At 52.8% G+C, this 18,567-nt stretch overlaps 1 long non-coding RNA gene across 1 annotated transcript; it reads right to left on the bottom strand.

The window, feature by feature from the left end:
* Positions 1 to 12,092: 12,092 nt before the first annotated feature.
* On the bottom strand, positions 12,093 to 15,765 carry LOC124987203 (uncharacterized). The gene is made up of 3 exons (XR_007109153.1): positions 15,197 to 15,765; positions 12,915 to 13,103; positions 12,093 to 12,783 (listed from the first exon to the last, which is right to left on the bottom strand). It is a non-coding gene; the product is annotated as an uncharacterized LOC124987203 (long non-coding RNA).
* Positions 15,766 to 18,567: the final 2,802 nt, after the last annotated feature.

Genomic DNA, 18,567 nt, shown 5'->3' on the forward strand with positions numbered 1-18,567 from the left:
GGCACAACGAAGGGGACCAGGCCCTGTGGGAGCTCTCCTGCCTTCGTGGAACCCGGAAGTGTGAGGAAGCACCTGGCATGCTGCCAGGTGCACGGAGGCGTCGGGCCTGGCGATTTTCTCCGCCTGCCCCCCGCCCCCCACTCCCATTTTGATCTTGGCCGGAGGCTGGCAAGCACAGGATGAGTGCTCGATGACAACACAGCGACGTGGGCTTTATTACCCGGAGGAATTTGCATACTGGAGAGGATCTGGAACATGAAACACCTCCTGTCTCAAAGAGCGAGTTGCCAGTGGCAGGATCATCCGGCTTCCTTCATCCCGCCTTTTATTCGCTGGAGACTTTTTTCTGCAGTGGCCTCCTGGCAACTTAATTCTTTATTTTTTTTAAAAAAGTAACATATGTGCTTGGGGAAAAAAGCAAGCAATTCAGAGATGAGTGGAAATCAATTCCATAGACCTTTAGATCTTGCTTCTGCCCCTCGCGTTGCCTCTGTTCTCACCCACAGGCAGCAAACGGCCAGCTGGCCCGGGGTGCCACCCCTCTTCAGGGCGAGGTTCGCGGGGTGCAGGGCAGAGGCGGGCGGCTGGCCGTCCTGGCGCCCATGCTATCTGAGCTTCCCTCACTCTTGTTCATACACCAAAGGCCCCATAGCATCTCTCCAGATCAATCCCAGAACCTCAGTAGCATCCAGAGCCGCTCCACCCAACCCTGCAGAGGACCATCTCGTGCGGGGTTCACATGGACGCACGTTGGTCTTGCGGGGACTTTCCAGTTCCCTTTTGGCAATCACAACAAATGCAGCAGTTATCAGCCAGGTACGCCTGTCCTTTGAGAGTCCATCGCTTCAGGTGAGAGTCACAGAAGCACCATTTTCAGTCAAAGCAAAAGGACTTCCGGACCCTTGCCTGAGTCAAACTTGCTGGTTGCAATTCAACTTCCTAGAGAGCCCGGAGATGTGGCAGCAGGTGGGAACCATGACTACTAGGTGCCCGGCATGCTGCCTCCATGGATTATCCTGCCCTACCTTCCCATTCAGCCTGACCTCTGGGAGGCACGATGGAGGGCCCATTACCCAGATGTGGAAGTGGAGGTTCAGACAGGCAAGTGCTTGCCCAGACTAGGGGAACTGAGGCCTGTGCCCGATGCCACAGAGCCAAGAGCAGAGATGTCACCCCTTCAGAGCTGCTGCTGTGGATTGAGCCATGTGCAGATGTCTGGTGAGGGGAGGCCCAGAACTTTCCAAAGGTGAGAAGAGCCCGTGTCAGGGCAGTTGGGTGGCCTCAGGGCCACTTCTGCTCAGGAACCGTCAGTGTTCATAATGACACTGCCTTTCCTTCTCCCTCATACCAATCCATCAACAGTGTAGATAAGACCACCTTTAACCAAAGGGAAGAACAGGCTGGCCCATGGGGGGCTGCGGGGGAGGTCAGGAGGCCTCTTCCCTTTCTTATCCCTCGAAGGCTGGGGAGGAAGCTGGTGTTTTGTCGATCAGCAGGGCTCCCAGGACGAACGGCCTGAGATCTCAGGGTCCAGAGCCCTGGCCAGAGCACATGGGACGTCAGCATTCTCCATCTGTCCAGGAGAGTTCCTGGACAAGTTCTGGGCCACTGGGCCTGGGGAGAAATATCCGGCTTCTGGTCATTCAAATAACAAATTTGAATAGTGAAGAAACTGAGACAGATTAGAGTGAATGAATGGGAAGAAAGAAGATATACAAATGAGGAGGAGACAGACACACAGTCGTAATCCCTGGAGCTACAGCCAAACAGCTGTGAGGTCGGCGCAGGTGTCGTTGGAACGGAGTAGCGGAGGTTGGGTTGACGAGGGGGACAGAGACTGGGGCGGGTCAGAGCACGTCCAGAACTGGTCCCAGTTTCTGAAACCCATCTGTACTCGGCAGTCGCCCTAAGCAACTCGAGATTTTTTACTCCCTTTCCGGGCCCCAGAGCCCCTCTCCCGCCCAGGATCTTGTGGAGTTCTTTTAAATGGGCCCCACAGACCGAGTAGGAGATCCATTGTTCCCACTGGAAGTGAGACTGAGAACCTCAGGGCCGGGGACAGGTGCACTGCACAGCCGCAGCCTCAGGCGCCTGGTCTCACGGGGACACAGTCTGCTCTGGCGAAGACCAGGGTGGCGGAGAGGAAAGATAGCTCAGCTGTCCTGCCTCACCAGAAGCTGGAAGAACATCTTCGGTGACATATTCCAGGCCCTGCAGTGGGGTCCGGGGCGGGCTCTGCTTTTGAAGGTGAGGGGCGTCCTGGCCATGGCTAGGCATGGTTCCCAAGAGGGCTAACAGCCTCGGGCTTCAGCACCTGGACAGGCCGCCCTCCCCCCCAAGTGCCGTCCAGGCCCTCACCGTAAAGCACAGGGTGTCCAGCAGCGTCCATGGAGCACTTGGCTGGGCGCCTGGCAAGGAGTGAGTTCATTCTTCCTCTGCGCCCTTCTCTCAGGTCCCTCCGCCACCAGCACAGAGGTCATCGGACGTGAGTGCACAAAAGTCCTCTGCACCACTAGTTAAAATGATAGAGCCTCCAACTCAGGGTGCTGGGGAGGCCCAGGAGCCTGACCCTCACAGAGCCCTGGCCCACCCCGCGAGAGGCCAGTGGGTCCGACCGCAGCCCTAAGAAACGCCCTGGGCTCTGGGTGGTCTTCGGTGGCACGGGAGATGATCAGACACGACTCAGCCTGTGCCCCCTCCCCTCTCTGACAGCACTGCTCCCCACCAGACCCTGGAGGGCCAGGGGGTGCTATGCAGTCACCTATGTCGCCCAGTCCAGCTCGGTCCTTGCTTACTGAACAGAATGGAGACGGGGAGGAGAGGGAATTGCATGGGAGACCACGCATCATAATGCGGTGCCCCTCTGGTCCCCTCACCCCTGAAGCACTCAGTTCCCTGCGTGGGTAGCCAGGCCCCAGCAGCCCAGCCTCTAGCCTCCTCTGGGTTGCCTCTGGCAGTCCTGTCCCTGTGGCCAGCCTGGGGTTTCCAAGGCTGGTGCTGCCCCCTTGAGGCCATGTGCTGCAGGTGCTTAGCTCTTGTCCTGAGCTCCTCACAAGTCGAGCCTGGAACACGTGGTCCCAGAAGGGAGGGCCATCAAAGGCTGGGAGTGACTCTGCTCCTGCATGTGGCACCAGAGCCCAGCTAGCGCTCACCTGCATGGTGACAGGGTGTGAGGGAAAGTTCTACACACTGGAGTGGTTCAGCTGCTCTGCCCGATGTCTCCTCGTGGAAAATGGGAATCCTGAGGACATCGCCCCACACAGGCTTCGAGAGACCAGTAGGAGATGATAACCATGCTATGATACAGCTAAGTTTTATTGAACACTTACTACGAGCCAGACCCTGTCTCTTGTGCACATCACCTCATTAAGTCCTCTCTGAGCAAACTTCTGAAGGAAGAACAAATGAGAAAACTGGGGCTCAGAGAGGGGGAGTGATATGCCCAAAGTTACTCTCACTAAGAGCAGAGCCAGGCTGCCAGCCCAGTTGTGCTGGCTCCTGGAAAGTTCTCCCGCTTCTCTACCATGTCTTGGTCCCTCCCGTCTCTCCCCATGCTTCCGTCTCATCCTGTCTTGGTTCTCTGTTGCCTCCACTTGACTTGCACATCATCTTCTCCAAGTCGGTGCCCAGCACCCTTCCCCTGGCCTGGGGAAAGCCCCAGGTCTTGCACACCCCACTGAGGTTGTGAAGTGGGGGGGCACTGACACAGACGGGTCTTCTGGACAGGATGTTGGTCTCAGGCGGTGCAGACCGCGGGTGACATGGCAACAGCGCTCTCGGGTGTGTGTGGTCAAGGGGCTGCTCAGGGCACCGTCATGACCAAGTAGCAAGGAGGCAGCTCTCAATGACTAAGCAGTTGCTGACTTCCAGGCGCTGGGTGGTGTCTGCCCTCTCTGAATCATTCCTGAAAAGACATTGGGGAGGGTTTTCATGATCAGGTAGGAAAACCTGTGACGGATGAGTAAAGATAACTGCATAGTCATCTGGATCTTCTAGCACGAATTTACCATTTGGGGGGGGGCAAAGTAGTAAATGGAGGCTGGGGTTCTCCTGGAAACCAAATTATGCAAACTCCAAAGTGGGGCTTGCTTCTCAGGAGGCATCGGGTCATAAGGAGGGAAGGTTTCTTAGGGTTTCAAGTGAGGGAGTCTTAAATAGTAGTCCTTACCATGACTGTCCTGAAATTTGTCCTTGAGTCTGCAAAGAGGTCACAGGAAAAGAACACTGTGTCGTGCCATTTAAAGGGCAGTTATGAAATGGTCCCCACTCAGTCCCCAGAACTCCAGCCTCCTTTACTCTGAACTCGGAGACAGGTGATTTGGAGATGGCTTTGCTCCTAACTCTCCTCTCCTATTGCTGGCAACAGTCCCCATTCTGCACTTGGGTATGCCGCAGTGGGAATCAGGAGATCTGGGAGAGAGTTCCAACTTCATGGCCCGCCAGGTGCCACCCAGGCAGATCAGGAAGTCTGGGGACTGCCATCCGCTCACCAATGACGTCGAAAATTGAACCCGGCATGGTGACATCTTTGGATTTCTCTTTAGTAAACATGAGGCTATTACCTTCTCCTCCTGGACACAGAACTGAGCGTCTGAGGTTATCCTTGCAGCCCCTGGTGGGCTCCAGGGCCTGTCACTACAGAAAGGACAGAGTGTTCCAGTCCCAACTTGACTCTTTTCTAACCGAGGACACAGGGCAAGCCACATGGGATGGGCCCACTTCTCCATCTTGAAATGTGAACTGCTACCTCCATCACAGAGCCCTTGAAGGGACAGCACATGCCAAGCCCCTGACACATAGTGGGCACTCAAGAACCCTCTGCTGCTGAACGATAGGCCCAGGTGGCCCTGGTTTCAACTAAACAGCTGGCTTCCAAAATAGAATGCTGCTCCTGCTCCAGAGCAGCTGGGGACACACTTATCCCCATCAGAGATCAATTCCCAGCAAGGAAGGACACGCTTCACGGCACTGGCCAGCACACCCGGAAACCCAGAGCTCTATTATTCTCCCTAATGGACTTGGAAATGGCTACAGAGTTAAGCCTATTGATGTAAAAACACTGGCTTATTCTGGAAACCAGAGCTGGCTTCCTTCACTCAGGAAGAGAATTTCCAGAAAAGCAAGCCATTCTCTAAAAGAATCTCCCCATTTTTCAAATGATGGGAAATCAGATAATCCCTTTGAAGAAGTGTTCTAGCACCTCAGAAGAAAGGAGAGTGGAGATGGAGGGTGCCCGGGGGGACTCAGGCTCCATCCCCACTGGACAGGGCAAGAAATGGAGGGACCAGAGAGAGAGGGGACCTGTCCCAGGTGACACAGGCAGCGGGTCCAGAAGGAGGTGCAGTCAGATGGTGGAATCCATGGCATTTCCCACTCCACCGTCACACGCATGGGCTCGCGTCGTGACCCTGTGAGCAGAAGCCAGTGTCAACTTCACGGTGTCAGAGGGATGCCTCCCGCCTCGGGGTCGAGGCCCACCCAGGACTCTCCTGGGGGCTCTGGGAAGCAGCAGAGAGATTCTCAAGGGAGGAGGTGTTCTGGGGCTTCCTGGGCCCAGGCAGTTGGAGTCTTTGTTCTGGTGGAGAATGCAGACATTAAGACAGGGCATAGAAGGGACAACTGTGTCACAGGGCTGTCGAGTGTGGGTACAGAGTGGTCCCTCGTGTATGCTGAATCAGGGAAGAAGGACGGTCACTTCCCAAGGGCACCTTCATGCCCAGACAGTATGGATCCTGTCCTCCGGAAGTGTTGTCCACCTGGAGACACAGAGGTGACCCCCACAACCCACTCAGAGTGCTGCTACCCAACAGTGAAAATGACAAGGGCGACTGGAAAAATCCAGGCCATGTGGACGCAGCCACACTGACCTTGCGATCCTGTCTACGCAGACTGCAGAGAAGATGATGCAAATCTGTGGGGACACTGATCCGCAGCTTCCTGAGGGGGGAATAGGACCATCGGATGAGGCACCACCAGGCCTGGGGGGAGTTCCATACTCGAATGTGGCTCTGGTTACACAGGAGTGCGAGCTTTTGCACGAATCTGCCCATACTCACGGAAGGGTACACCTAAAGTGGGTGTGCTTCGCACATGACGTGAACGACACCACCACAGAGTCGATTGTTAAGAGATCTTTTATTATTAAAAACGTGTTTCTGCAGGTGCCTGCCGCTGTCGCAAACTTCTAAACCTTGCAGAAAACGCGATTCACAGATGCCGCTGTGCCGGGACACAGGTGCATCTCTCCCTACAGGTGGCGAAGGCCAGTGAACTCTTTTCCAATTAAATTTAAGTTTATCGTTAAAAACAAGTTTTTGCTCTTGTGGAGTCTTTGTTCTGGTGGAGAATGCAGACATTAAGACAGCCATTGTGCAGAAAAATGCAAAATAATTATAACCGGGAAAGGGCTACAGAGGATGTGGATGGGGTGTGAAAGCGCGTGCCAAGCACTCGGTCCGCTCAGGAGGCAGAGAAGCCGAGCTTAGAGCAGGAGCAGGCATGAGCCCGGGATGACATGGGCCCAGGGAGCAGTGTGTGCTGAGGACCCCGGAGGAAGGGGCAGTGGGGCTGGGCAGGAGGAGGAGGGTGGTAGGAGGGCGTCCAGGAGGTGAGCAGGGGCAGCAGGAGAGAAACAATCATCCCGGGCATGAGTGTGTGTTTTTCCTGAAAGAAATCGAAGCCCACGTTTTAAGGAGCGGTGAGAGGTGCAATGAGCCCTCAGCTTGTGGCTTAGCACTGTGGGGTGAGTTTTTGCCCGTCTTTCCTTCTGGCTAGAAGGTTCTTGAGATTAGAGCCAAATCCTACCAACCAGTGTAGCCCCCAAAGCCGCTTCAGCAGCCCTGAGTGGAAGTGACCTGCAGAACTGTCCGGAATGAGTGACCGGCTGATGGACAGATGGATTCTCGGAAGGTCCAAACATGTGCTTCTCCAAAGTCATCCGATAAACTTCACCTTAAACTGATCTATGTCCCCCCCACATGGGGGCCGGTGCACAGGAGCCAGCCCTGCTCCTCCGTGTCGCCACCGTGGCCCCAGCCCGAGCACACCAGACCCGGCTCCTCCCCTGCCACCCCTCATCACAGCCCCTCAGCGAGTCGGTCAGGACCCTCGGGCTGTCCCAGCAGCATGGAGGCCACGTTGTCCCAGGTCTTCTAGCCACAACTGCCATCCTAACGCTGCGACCTGCGGCTCACCACAGGCACGAGGCACATTCTCTGGCCTCCTGCACAATCTTCCAGAAGCATCTGAATCACCTTCCTCTCTGTGAAGATGCAGGTCCCTGCTCTGCTGGGAAGCCTTTCAGGACCACCCAGCCCCACGAACTACTGCCTCACCTCACGGGCACCTCAGGTACTGCCCCTGTCCCCTGATCTGTTACCTGCACTTCTTCCTCATTAAAACACACAGTCCCCCACACCCTCGCCTGCACAGTCTTCTCACTGTACTCTGAATGCCCAGTCTGAAGGCAGGACAAGGTGGGACAGGAAGGTGAGTTCAGGCACAGCCCCAAGAGACAGGGCCAGAGGAACCAGGAGAAGCCATTCATAGGGCTGCTCTGTCCAGGGAGGTAACACCTGAGTGATGTGTCTGTCCACCAACAGAACTTCCCCTCTGCTTTTGGCTTTCCCGGCCCTGCTGCCGGACCTCCATGCTTTTGACTGTCCCCCAAACTTCCCACCCTGACCTGTGGCTCACACCCCCGGCTTCTGTCGCCAAGGTCCTTGGGGCACTTCCTGGCACCGGCCCCTTCCTGTGCTTCCGTTTGCTCCCTGGTCATGACCTTCTGCCCTCCAGCCAGAGCAGACCAGCATCTCTGGCTAGAAGGCAAGTCATGTCACCTTCATGATGAGGGGACAAGCAATGCTATGTCATCACACAGCTTTGGGAGGGATCTTCTCCAGCACTCAACAATATCCCACTTGAAGGGGAACGTCTGTCCTCACACGTTCTCCAAAGCAGAATCACCTCCTTTGATCTCTGGCAAGACCACAGTGTGACCCCTAGAACCAGCTTCAGTGGCGCAGAGCAGGAAAATAAATGCAGCTTCTCAGCGTAAATCCCAACCACTCAGGAGGCTGAGGAAGGAGGATCCCAAGTTCAAGGCCAGCCTCGGCAACGTAGCAAAACCCCATCTCAAGATTAAAACATAAAAATTACTGGGGAGTAGAGTAGCTCAGGGACAGAGTTCCCCGAGTTCAATCCCCAGTAAAAGAAGGAAAAATGAAAACACTGAGGCTCAGACCCAACACAGTTAAGATGGAGGTGAGTCCCAGGGGCGGTGGCTTTGCTGCTGGATGTATGGGCACGTGGTCATTGCTGTCACAGTGACTGACAGCTCCTAGGATGTGCCTGATGCATGCAGCATCTCCTCTCCCCAGTTGGACTGTGACTCACTTGACTAGAGGGTTTGCATGTCCTCGCCTTTCTATTTCCCGCCCCCAGTCCTCCACCCAAAGCAGAATGACTCCCTCCTTTGAGAGGCCCATGACATATCCACCCACTGACACGACCAGGCTTTGGAGAACCTGAAACGTGAACTGTTTAGCAACTGATCTTTCTTTCCCTCTGCCTATTGGGGAAAAAAAAGTCACCTTAAATATGAATGCCCCAGGATAAAAGTCACCAGATCAATGGCAGACGATCGATAAGCCGTAAAGGAGAGAAGGTAAAAACACACGACCCTCCCCCTCCGAGCTATCCTTCCTTCCTTCAATCTCCTTATGCAGAGGTTTATGTTATTGCTCTTGATCCAAGAGATTACTCTTTATAAATGTTTATTTTTTACAATAAAAATAGTGTATGGGAGCGTTGGGAATGGGAAACAATGGGAAAACCATGCCAGTTCCTCACAAGATCACAGCCAAGACTTCATCGTTCACTGGCGTATTTTACCTTGACTTCACCTTCCATTCTGGGGGCCCGGACTGCAGCAGGGCTTCTTCAGCTGTTTTAATCTAATATTGAGTGTGGAGAAAAGGATTTTTACATGACTCCTAATGGCTGCATTAGAGTCCATTGTGTGGTTGAGCCAAAACCACACTTAACCAGGCACTTAACCAGGTCCAAGTGCCACCAGAGCCACTGCCATGAGCATCCATGGTTGCTGGATGAAGTGTGGGTCACTGGGGCGTCCCTGAGTGGCTTCCTTCCAGTGCTGCACTGTTCAGTCCGTGTCTGAGCATCCGTGCATCTGAGAGCAACCAGAAGCTTGGATTCTTCAGAGCTTCTGGCAAGGAAATCACTCCATGGGTCCCCAGGGAATCTCTGGCCACCTTCCTAGAGTGTTGTGTCTGATCTGTCCTGTGGACAGATGCACAGGGAAAGAGGACGAAGAAGGAGAAAGGAGATTTGAAACTGATCTCTGCACATGTGCACCATTCGACAGTTCAGAGAGCAAGGAACGGCAATGAAAAGTGAACTCTCTCTCTCTCTCTTCCTCCCTCCTCTGTCTTTCTGTGTCTCTCTGTCTCTGTCTCTCTCTGTCTCTGTATCTCTGTCTCTTTGTCTCTGTCTCTCTCTCATGTGTCTCTCACTCTGTCTCTCTCTCTCTCTCTCTCACACGCACACACACACACACACACACACACACACACACACCAGCCCATCCCCTCTCTGGAGGTAACCATTGTCCACTTCTTTGCATATTCTTCCAGAACTGCCCACACGTACACAGTGACCTCTAGCCACATGCCGTCTGTCCCTACTCGTCCACCTATGGTTCACTTGTCCAGATATCTTTTTTACCTACATAGCTACCTTGCCCACCTGCCTCTGCCCATCAGTCATCCATCCCCCGATCCATCCATCCACATTTCAAAAATCAGGAATCCTTAAGCAAATGGCGACGGCAGAGCAGCTCAGAGGAACTCCAGAGACAGGACCCTGGATCCCCAGCCCAGCCACCTGCTCACTTGGAAACCTCGGCCAAGACACCCTGCTGCTCTCGGGCTCAATTTCCCCTCAGGTGAAGCAAGGCCCAGTCTCCCTGTGACCGTGCCTGGGAAAGTGGAGACATGGCGGCCCAGGGAAAGGTGAAGGGGCCAGGCCTCCTCCAGCCGGCAGGCCAGCGTGGTGAAGGTGGGTGTGGGGAGCCCAGCCACTGCGGGCACCGCTGGGTCATGCCAGCAGCCCACGGCTGGGTGGAAGGGACAGAGTGAGCTTTCATAAACATTACCTCACGCGTTTTGCAGGAGATAAGATGTTTGCTAAACTTTGTCAGAGGAGCAGGGCTGGGGAGCCTTCCTCGTGACCACCACCGGGAGAGCCGATACCTGCTCCGACTGGCTATGGGGGCCTCCAGCTTAGTTTGCCCAAAATACAGGAACCAGCAAGGAGAGCTGGCTCTATTTAGTGTAAATAGAGGCAAATGCTCTCGACACTGAAGGACGAAGAGGTCATGCTGCGAGAGGGACTGTCCTCAGGTCAGGAGGCAGCACCTATGTGTACCCGTAGGTCGACTCCTTGTCATTTGGTCTCAGTCCCCTCGTGTGGTACTGACCCCTGTGGGGGTGCTCTTGGCTGAGGCTTGCCTCAGACGGACTCCACTCGGAAGAACCCGCAGGGGCACTTACATACACACACGTGAAGGCTGCCCCCCGGGGCTGTCCCTGCGTGGGACAAGCAGGGGCTACCATTCACTTACAGAGCCTCTGTGACCCTGGGAGACCCACTGTGGCCTTCAGCTCCCCTACCCGCCATCTTTTACCCTCCCCTCCAGAGCAGCAGGGTGTGTGGCTGTGCCACATTGCCACTGGGTGGTCATAGTCCCTTCCTCCCGTCCCATACCTCCATGTCAGGTGGTGGCCCATGAGGCCCTCCCTGGACCTGTGCTTTCTGGACCCTCCCAGCATCAACAAGAAAGAAACAAGGAAAGTCCTTACCAACAGCAGGGCCCTCCTAGGCCTCGGACTACAGACCAGGCTACATCCTGCTTTCTTTCCCATTTAAGATTCCTTGTAGCCAGGCCTTCTATAATCCCAGCAGCTCAGGAGGCTGAGGCAGGAGGATCATAAAGCCAGCCTCGGCAGAAGCAAGGCACTAAGCAACTTGGTAAGATCCCATCTCTAAATAAAATACAAAATAGGGCTGGGAACTGGCTCAGTGGTAGAGTGCCCCTGAATTCAATCCCCAGTATCCCCCATCAAAAAAAAAAAAAAAAATCCTCATGAACCCCTAAGGAAATGCTAACACAGATCCGCAAAAATTGTGGTAGAACTGAAACCTCCACATTTTTAACAGATTGAAAACAGCACAGTATGTGTATCGTCACTTAAAGAGGATGTTAAAGTCTGAACCGGAAGACCCTCGTGAATAGGAGGCCGGGCCACATTCCCCTCTGCCTCCACCCCGTCATTGAGACATGAGAATGTGACTCAGTGAGTAGTGGTGTCCATCTCCCTGGGGGCACGCAAGCAGAGAGAATGCCGCTGTCTGGGAACCATGACTGCAGGACTTTCCTAGCCCCGAAGGTCTCTTAGTCCTGGGTCTAGGTGGGGGGGACAGACCTTCGTGCTGACAGCTGGGCGGCAACCCAGCCTGGACAGCATCTCTGCGAAAGGAGAGTGAAGATTCCCACCCTGCAGGGCCCGGTAGACCGGGGCTGAGATGATGCAGGTGCAGAGACAAACTCGGTGCCAGGAACACAGTCAGCACCCTTCCCTGGGGCACACGGGGTATGAGCAGCCCCTGAGCGAGGGGGCCCAAGGGAGAAGCCTCTGGTTTCAGGCTGCGGGTGCCTGCATGTCCCCTCACCACTTCTAGAACAATCCCCAAGCCCCACAAGCAAGGGAAACCAACTCTAAGACAAAATAACAGACGTGGGCAGGCGCTTCCTCCTCCCCTTGCCGTTTCACAGCTCCGGGGTCAGCACCCAGCGGCCCTTGCTCCTGGAACTCCAAGCCTGCTCTTGTTCTGCCCGGGTAGTTGCAGAATAAGACCAGGCTCTGAGCACAGCGGAGCAACCTCCCTCGGAACTTACGGCAGCTTCCGGACACTTGTTTTCTGTGGGTCTTACTGACCTTGATCCATGGGCCAAAAAGACAGACATTAGCCTTATAATAACTATTCTAATAACTATTGTGTTCACTGCTCTTACAATTTGCCACTTAATTGCTGTGAACCTTAGGCACGTCACATCTCTGAGTCTCAGAATCCTTATGTATATATCAGAGAAAATAATCATGCCTATTCCTAGGACAAATATGAACATATAATCAGTTTTTACATATAAAACAGAACAGCGCTTGAAACATAGTAATTTAATATATAAATATAATTAACAATATACACATACGAAAGCAATATAAAATGTGTTGTTTACCAGGCACTGGACTATATGTCTTTTATATGTCTTCCTCTCAGATCAATCTTTTTGTTAAAATTCATATTATAGTTGAAGAAACTGGGAAGAGAAGTAAACAGTGCCCTAGGCTACTTGGCCAGTACTTGGCACATCCAAAGTTCAGAATTGATCGTCTCATTAAAATCACACATTCCTGCCCTTTTGGATGCTTATCAGTTAGTGTCGAAGCAGGAGACAGTCACATGTCACCTCACCCCGCTGCCCTCTTTCCTCAACATCCACCGTTACTATGATGCCCACAGTCAGGACCGTGACTCTGCGTGTCCCCCTCCAGCATGACCAGCTGATGGCTTTGATCTTTGATCTTGACTTTGCAGAAGGGAAGCCCTCTCCAGAAAGTCAAGTGTCCAGAGTCCTGAGTCTGAAGCCAGCAGGCAGAGACTTCTCTGTTGGGGCTCAGCTGCCCTCCTCTGGTGTCACAGCTGGGGAACGATGACCAAGGTGACTATGTGGGCCTCACCTGCAGCTCGGGGCAGGCCGGCCTCCCTGCACCTGGCCCCCTGCCCTCCCCGCAGTCCCACCCTGGAGCCTGGCCTCCCAGGGCCCCACCTACCTCGACCCCTCTTCCCTGGGAGCTCCCGTCCGGCCGGCCACGCAGTCTCAGGCGCACTCCTCACGCACGCTAATGGGTCCTTGGTTATTTAAAGATTCTGCCAATTCAGGCCTCGTAGCTGTCCCGCCGGCACCGGGCCCATCCGCGTGTGGCTTTGCCATCCTGAGCTTCCTAATTCCATTCCTGGGGCTTAATTATGATTACACAGCTTTATTACATAGAGTTGATTTTAAGTAATGGCCCTAATTAAGAGTGAATTTTAATTAAGCTTAATTCAGAGCCTGCCTCCGATTGCCAAAGATTTGCAGCCTGAGATGAGGAGGGGGCTGCGTGCGCTAGACTTGCACATGATCCGACTTCGTGCCGGGAATGGGCTCAGCCGGATGGGTCTGCTTGATTTGCTGGTCTCCAGCAGGCGGCAGGGGGTGAACTACCTTCCACGTCCCCTCCCCTCCCAGACGCGAACCCTGGGCGCTGGCAACGCAAGAACAGTCAAGGGGCCTGGTGGGAGCCTGCATCCTGGGGAGACCAGGAGCCACATGGCCCTCCCTGTCTCAGGAACTGTCTCTAGGAGGCCAAGGCACCCATGGGTGAGGACAGGGGAAGTTCAGAAGTCAGCTCTGACCCCAGTGCCTGGGCCCCTTGCTCCCACCAGCCTCACAGTAGATAGCAATCCCCCCGCTTCTCCGGGCGTCAGAGATTTCAACCTCCTTTAATTTACAGCCAAAGGCTGGGCATCCCACACTTCGGGGTTTCCTAGGCTGCGCAGGTGGGCCTTGCCACATCTGCATCCACAGACGCCACCAAGTGGAAAACGACCTTGCACTGATTTACTTTCAAATGAGATTTTTATCTTATCTTGAAACTGCTATAAAGCGGGGTTATCATAATTTTTTTTTTCCAAAAGGAAATAAAACCACTGTATCTAAGACGAAAGTCGGATCTGTCTTTATCTGAAACCCAGAGATGAGAAAGAAGTCTCAGACACTGGGGCACACAACTGAGACTTTGTCCTTAAAGGCTCAGAAGGATGGAGAGTTGGAAAGGGAACCAAGTGTCACTGTGGGACTCAGGGTTACTGACATCCCTCCAAGTGCCACCTAAAATCAACTTGCATTTGTCCAGTTCTTTGAGATCTCGGCTTTGCCGAGTCTGCCTGCCCACCACTGCCTCACAGGTGACAGAGTTCTGGACAGGAGTCCAGCTGTCCCAGCCTCCCAGCCACAGCCCAAGGACAGGGTGTGGACAACATTCCTCTGGTATTTCAATTGAAAACAGTGACATCGATATGTTCTCCGGGGCTGTGTTGGAGTCTGTTGGTCAGCAGAGGCCGGTCTTGACCACCCAGTCCTGACTACCAGGCCTACTGTCCTCTGTTTGAGGACGCAGACGTCGCACCATAGGAAACCACCCTCTGAGAAGCCAGCGCAGCTCTAAAAACATTTACTTTTCTGGTTAAGTGAAAAATAGGATTCGATTAGCTTGAAAACAAAGGGGCGGCTTCATTCACAAATGCTCTCCTTAAAAGCTCAATTCGAAAACAGACATTTGAAGAAAGTCCCAGATAAAAGAAAAAAGGAAGGAAAAAAGAAAAAAGAAAATCATGTATTCATTCCCTTCATCTGCAACCTCTGGCTTGAACGCTCCTGAGACTTGAACCAAAAAAAAAAAAAAAAAAAAAAACTGCGCTTGGCTTGAAACACAATAAATAAGCATTTTAGGAATTTAATAATCAAAGCCACTAAAAGTTGAGTATTTTGAGGACCATTTCCTTAACCTGACCCAGGGGCAGAAACCACTAGGTCTGGGACTTTCTTCCAAACAGAGATCAAGGAAGGGCTTCCTGCCCCTCTCAGCTTTGGGGGTGAAGTCAACACCAAACCCGTCAGCCAAAGTCCCTTTGCTATGCCTGGGTAAGGCACCTCCATTTCTGCAGCTGGGAAACTTCCCTCAAGAGCAGAGAAGACGCCCCTGACTGAAATAGCAAGGCACCACCGAACTGCCTTATGCTGAGCAATTCAGCCACATACGGTCCTATGACACCCACTGACTCGTTCATGCTTTATGTGTGTATTCTGCAGGTCAAGGTCACACACCGCAAGGAGGAGCAGTGGTTTCATGACCATTGCAGACCCAGGGAGTCATTAGTGTCCTTTCTCCTGCCACCAATAACTCTTGCCAGACTTGCCTAGAGCTTGAATTCCTATTCTGCAAGTTTGCAGCTGAGGAGCTTTAGGCCTCAGCTTCCTGGTCTGTACAATGGGGATAACAGCAGTACCTACCTTGCAGGGTTGTTGCGAGGACTAAATGAGATAGTGCTTAGCCCAAGGCATGGCACACAGAAGTGCCCAGAGGGCCGTCAGCGGTCAGCATGAACGCTGGCTGAAGATGGCCACAGTTTATCTCGGCAGGTTCTTACTGACTTGTCTGTTGGGAAAAGTGCTTCTGCTCTTGGAAGTATTCAGAAGCCCCGCAGGAAGTGGTGAGAGACTCAACCCCTCTACGAGCCTCTGGGACGATTTATGTCCTCATTCTCATTCTGCCCTTCCCCTTGGCCAGAGTTGAAGCAGGCTCCGACCACTCTCCTGAAGACCCGGCTGGCAGGGATGGGCCGGAGGTAGGTAGCACATGGAAGAGGAAGGCACTCTGACCGGCTCCCTCTCGGAAATCCATTCTGATTGTGGCTCCAAAGAGAATCCCCCCAGGCTTCCCGTGTGTGTGCCCGTGTGCCCGTGTGCCCAGACCCATGCACACCACACGTCTTCCTGTCCGTGCCTCAGCCCTGCACATGGGGCGCAAAACAATCCCTGCAGGTGGCATCTTGGCATGTAGCTGTCCAGCCCGGTGACAAAATGCACCATTGTCTCCTGAGTGAAGCTTAATGCAGCTCAGCCTGGGGATTTATATCGAGCAATAAAATCCACAGAAAAGAGAAATGCAAATAGATTGTGGAATATAATATTATCATTGTCAACATAAAAGGCTTTTATTTACTGCCCCCCAAAAGAAAATACGCCGTAGTGTCATTTGTTTCAGGGAATGCAAAAAAGGTTTCAACAACTAACAGGACATGTTTCTGAGCAAAATATGCCCCGTATATGATGCTGGAACACATATTGTCAGTGGCCACTCGCATGTCTGTGTTCTTGCAAACAAAGCCATGGAATTGAGTCACAGAAGGTCACTTGTCTCCATGTCCACAAATGAACCAAAGGACACAGATATTTTCAGGGGGACAGTCCTTTGAGGCAGGACACACTGGATGAGCTCCCCTAGGACAAGGCGTCTACTGGACCTCCAGGGGAATCATGACGGAGGCTGAGCAGGTGGATGGTCCAGGTTGCTGAGGAGAAAGGGAGGTGGGAAGGAGGAGAGGTCGCAGAGGTCTGCCATTGCTTCCCTAGGACGCATCCTTACAACACCCAGACCAAGAGGTCATTGGCCAAGTTGTTTCTCTTGCACAGAATACTGACAACTTACAGGACCAATGACTTCCATGGACTTGGCTGAATATACCTCTGTTCTTGTACTTAGGGGCTTCAGCACCCATGTAGTTTCTGAGTGGGAAGGATCTAGATTTATAAGGTTTTAAACAGCAATGATTGTATGAATAGCAATTTATGCAGTAATATTCTAGATAGTCCTTCCAATAGTCATAGGAAACAGACGCTGTCTCTCAGCATCCACCGGGACTGGTTCCAGGAGCCCTGAAGATACCAAATCCACACATGCGGAAATCCCCTCGTGGAAACAAGGTAGTATTTACATTTAAAATACCACATCCTCACATGGCCCTTTCGTCATCTCTAGAAGATGATTTATAATACCTAATACAAGGTAAATACTATGTGAATAGGTGTTATTCTATAATGTTTAAGGGATGGTGATAAGAAAAAAGTCTATACATGTTCAGTAGAGATGCAATTTTTGCTTTTTTTTTTTTTTTTTTTTTTGTACCAGGGCTTGAATTCTGGGGTGCTTAACCACTGAGCCACATCCTCAGTCCCTTTTTTATTTTTTACTTGGAGACAGGGTCTCACAAAAGTTGCTTGGGACCTCGCTAGTTTGCTGAGACTGGCTTTGAACTTGTGATCCTCCTGCCTCAGCCTCCCAAGCCAAATATATTTTATTTGCTCTTGGTTGAAACTGCAGATGTGGAACCCAAGGACGCAGAGGGTCAACTATATTATTCTAACCAATTTGCAGGTGAGAAAACAGAAGCTGGAGAGAGGTGATGAGCATTATCACCAGTCACCTGGGCTGTGCAGGGACAGTGGAGATTCACACTCGTGTCTGACAGGCCCCTGAGGCCTCCTTCCTGGGCTCCACTGAGCCTGCAGGTGGCATCTTGTGAGGCCCAAGCTGGGTGCTCTGCATGGGCAGAGCACTCTCCTCACAGCGAGGCAGGGGTTATTACTCCCATCTGCACAGGAGGAAACGGATGCTCAAGAAAAGAAGAGCATTTGGCTAAGTCACAGATGCCATGTGGCCTTCCAGGGATTTGAACCCTAAGCCCTGATTCCAGATGCTGAGGTAGGAAATGAGAGTCTAAAGGTGTCCTGGGCATGTCCTTTACAGACCACTGCAGCCGGGTCACTTCCACACTGAAAGAGCTTCATGACTTTCAGCCACCAAACCGGTAACCTCGTTTCACACCACAGACTCTCCCCTCCAAAGCTCACTGCACAGGGAATGCCCCCACGTTTGAAGAGAAGGCTCAGAAAGGAGCTGTTGACAGCCCGGGGTGTCTGCACCCCCGGTGAACTGGCGGGCTCATGAGAACCAGTTATCATCCAGGAAGAAATCTGATCCCAGGCAGAAACCAATTTTCCTGCTCCCAGGGATCAAAGCCGTGATCCTGCTAACTCAGTCCTAACTCACCCACCACAGAGGCCCTCCCAAGTTCCCAATGTGCCCTCAAGGTCATGCCAGGGCCCAGGCCATGATACTCTCCATCCACTTGCCTTCTGGACCTCATCACCACAGAGGGGTCAGAGCTGAAGCAGCTTCATTTATTAAGGCAGCAAACATTGGTGACCAGTGAAATTGTGGCCATCATGTCATAGACTCGGCACTCAGTGGAGAGGAGCAGAGGCAAGTTCCCTGACATTTGCGGCTTCCAGATGGTAGGGGACAGAAGAATCAGCTGAACAGACATACCAGGCCAACCGGCACATTCTGCTAAGAAGACAGTAAGATGGGGTAGATTTCAGGAAGTGGGACTGACATCAATCAGATGCAGAGCCCAGGAAGACTTCCCAGAGGAGGTGGCATGGGACCAAGACCTGGCCCTGGGAAGGCCTGGGGACACAGTCCAGAGCTCTCTATTTTGGCATCTGCTCACATCAGAGTTTCCATGATGACATGAAGGTCACATGGATCTGATTTTGATCAACAATGAATCACAGCCGCCAGGGACTACCGCCACCCCATGCCCTCCACCACACCCGCCACACCCGCCACGGCAGCTGTTTGACCAACAGAGAGAAGATTACCCCAAAACATGCTTGGTGAAAAACATCCGCAGGGAGGGTGCCATTTTCCAGTTTCTTCTTTAAACAGCTATCATCTCTGATATTGGTGCTTCTCACAGAATCACACCTGCTATAAAGGTTTCGCCCCATCACTGATATTCACAAAGCCAGTATTTTCC

The sequence above is a fragment of the Sciurus carolinensis genome, chromosome 6 (genome assembly GCF_902686445.1).
Source record: "Sciurus carolinensis chromosome 6, mSciCar1.2, whole genome shotgun sequence".
NCBI classification, from domain to species: domain Eukaryota; kingdom Metazoa; phylum Chordata; class Mammalia; order Rodentia; family Sciuridae; genus Sciurus; species Sciurus carolinensis.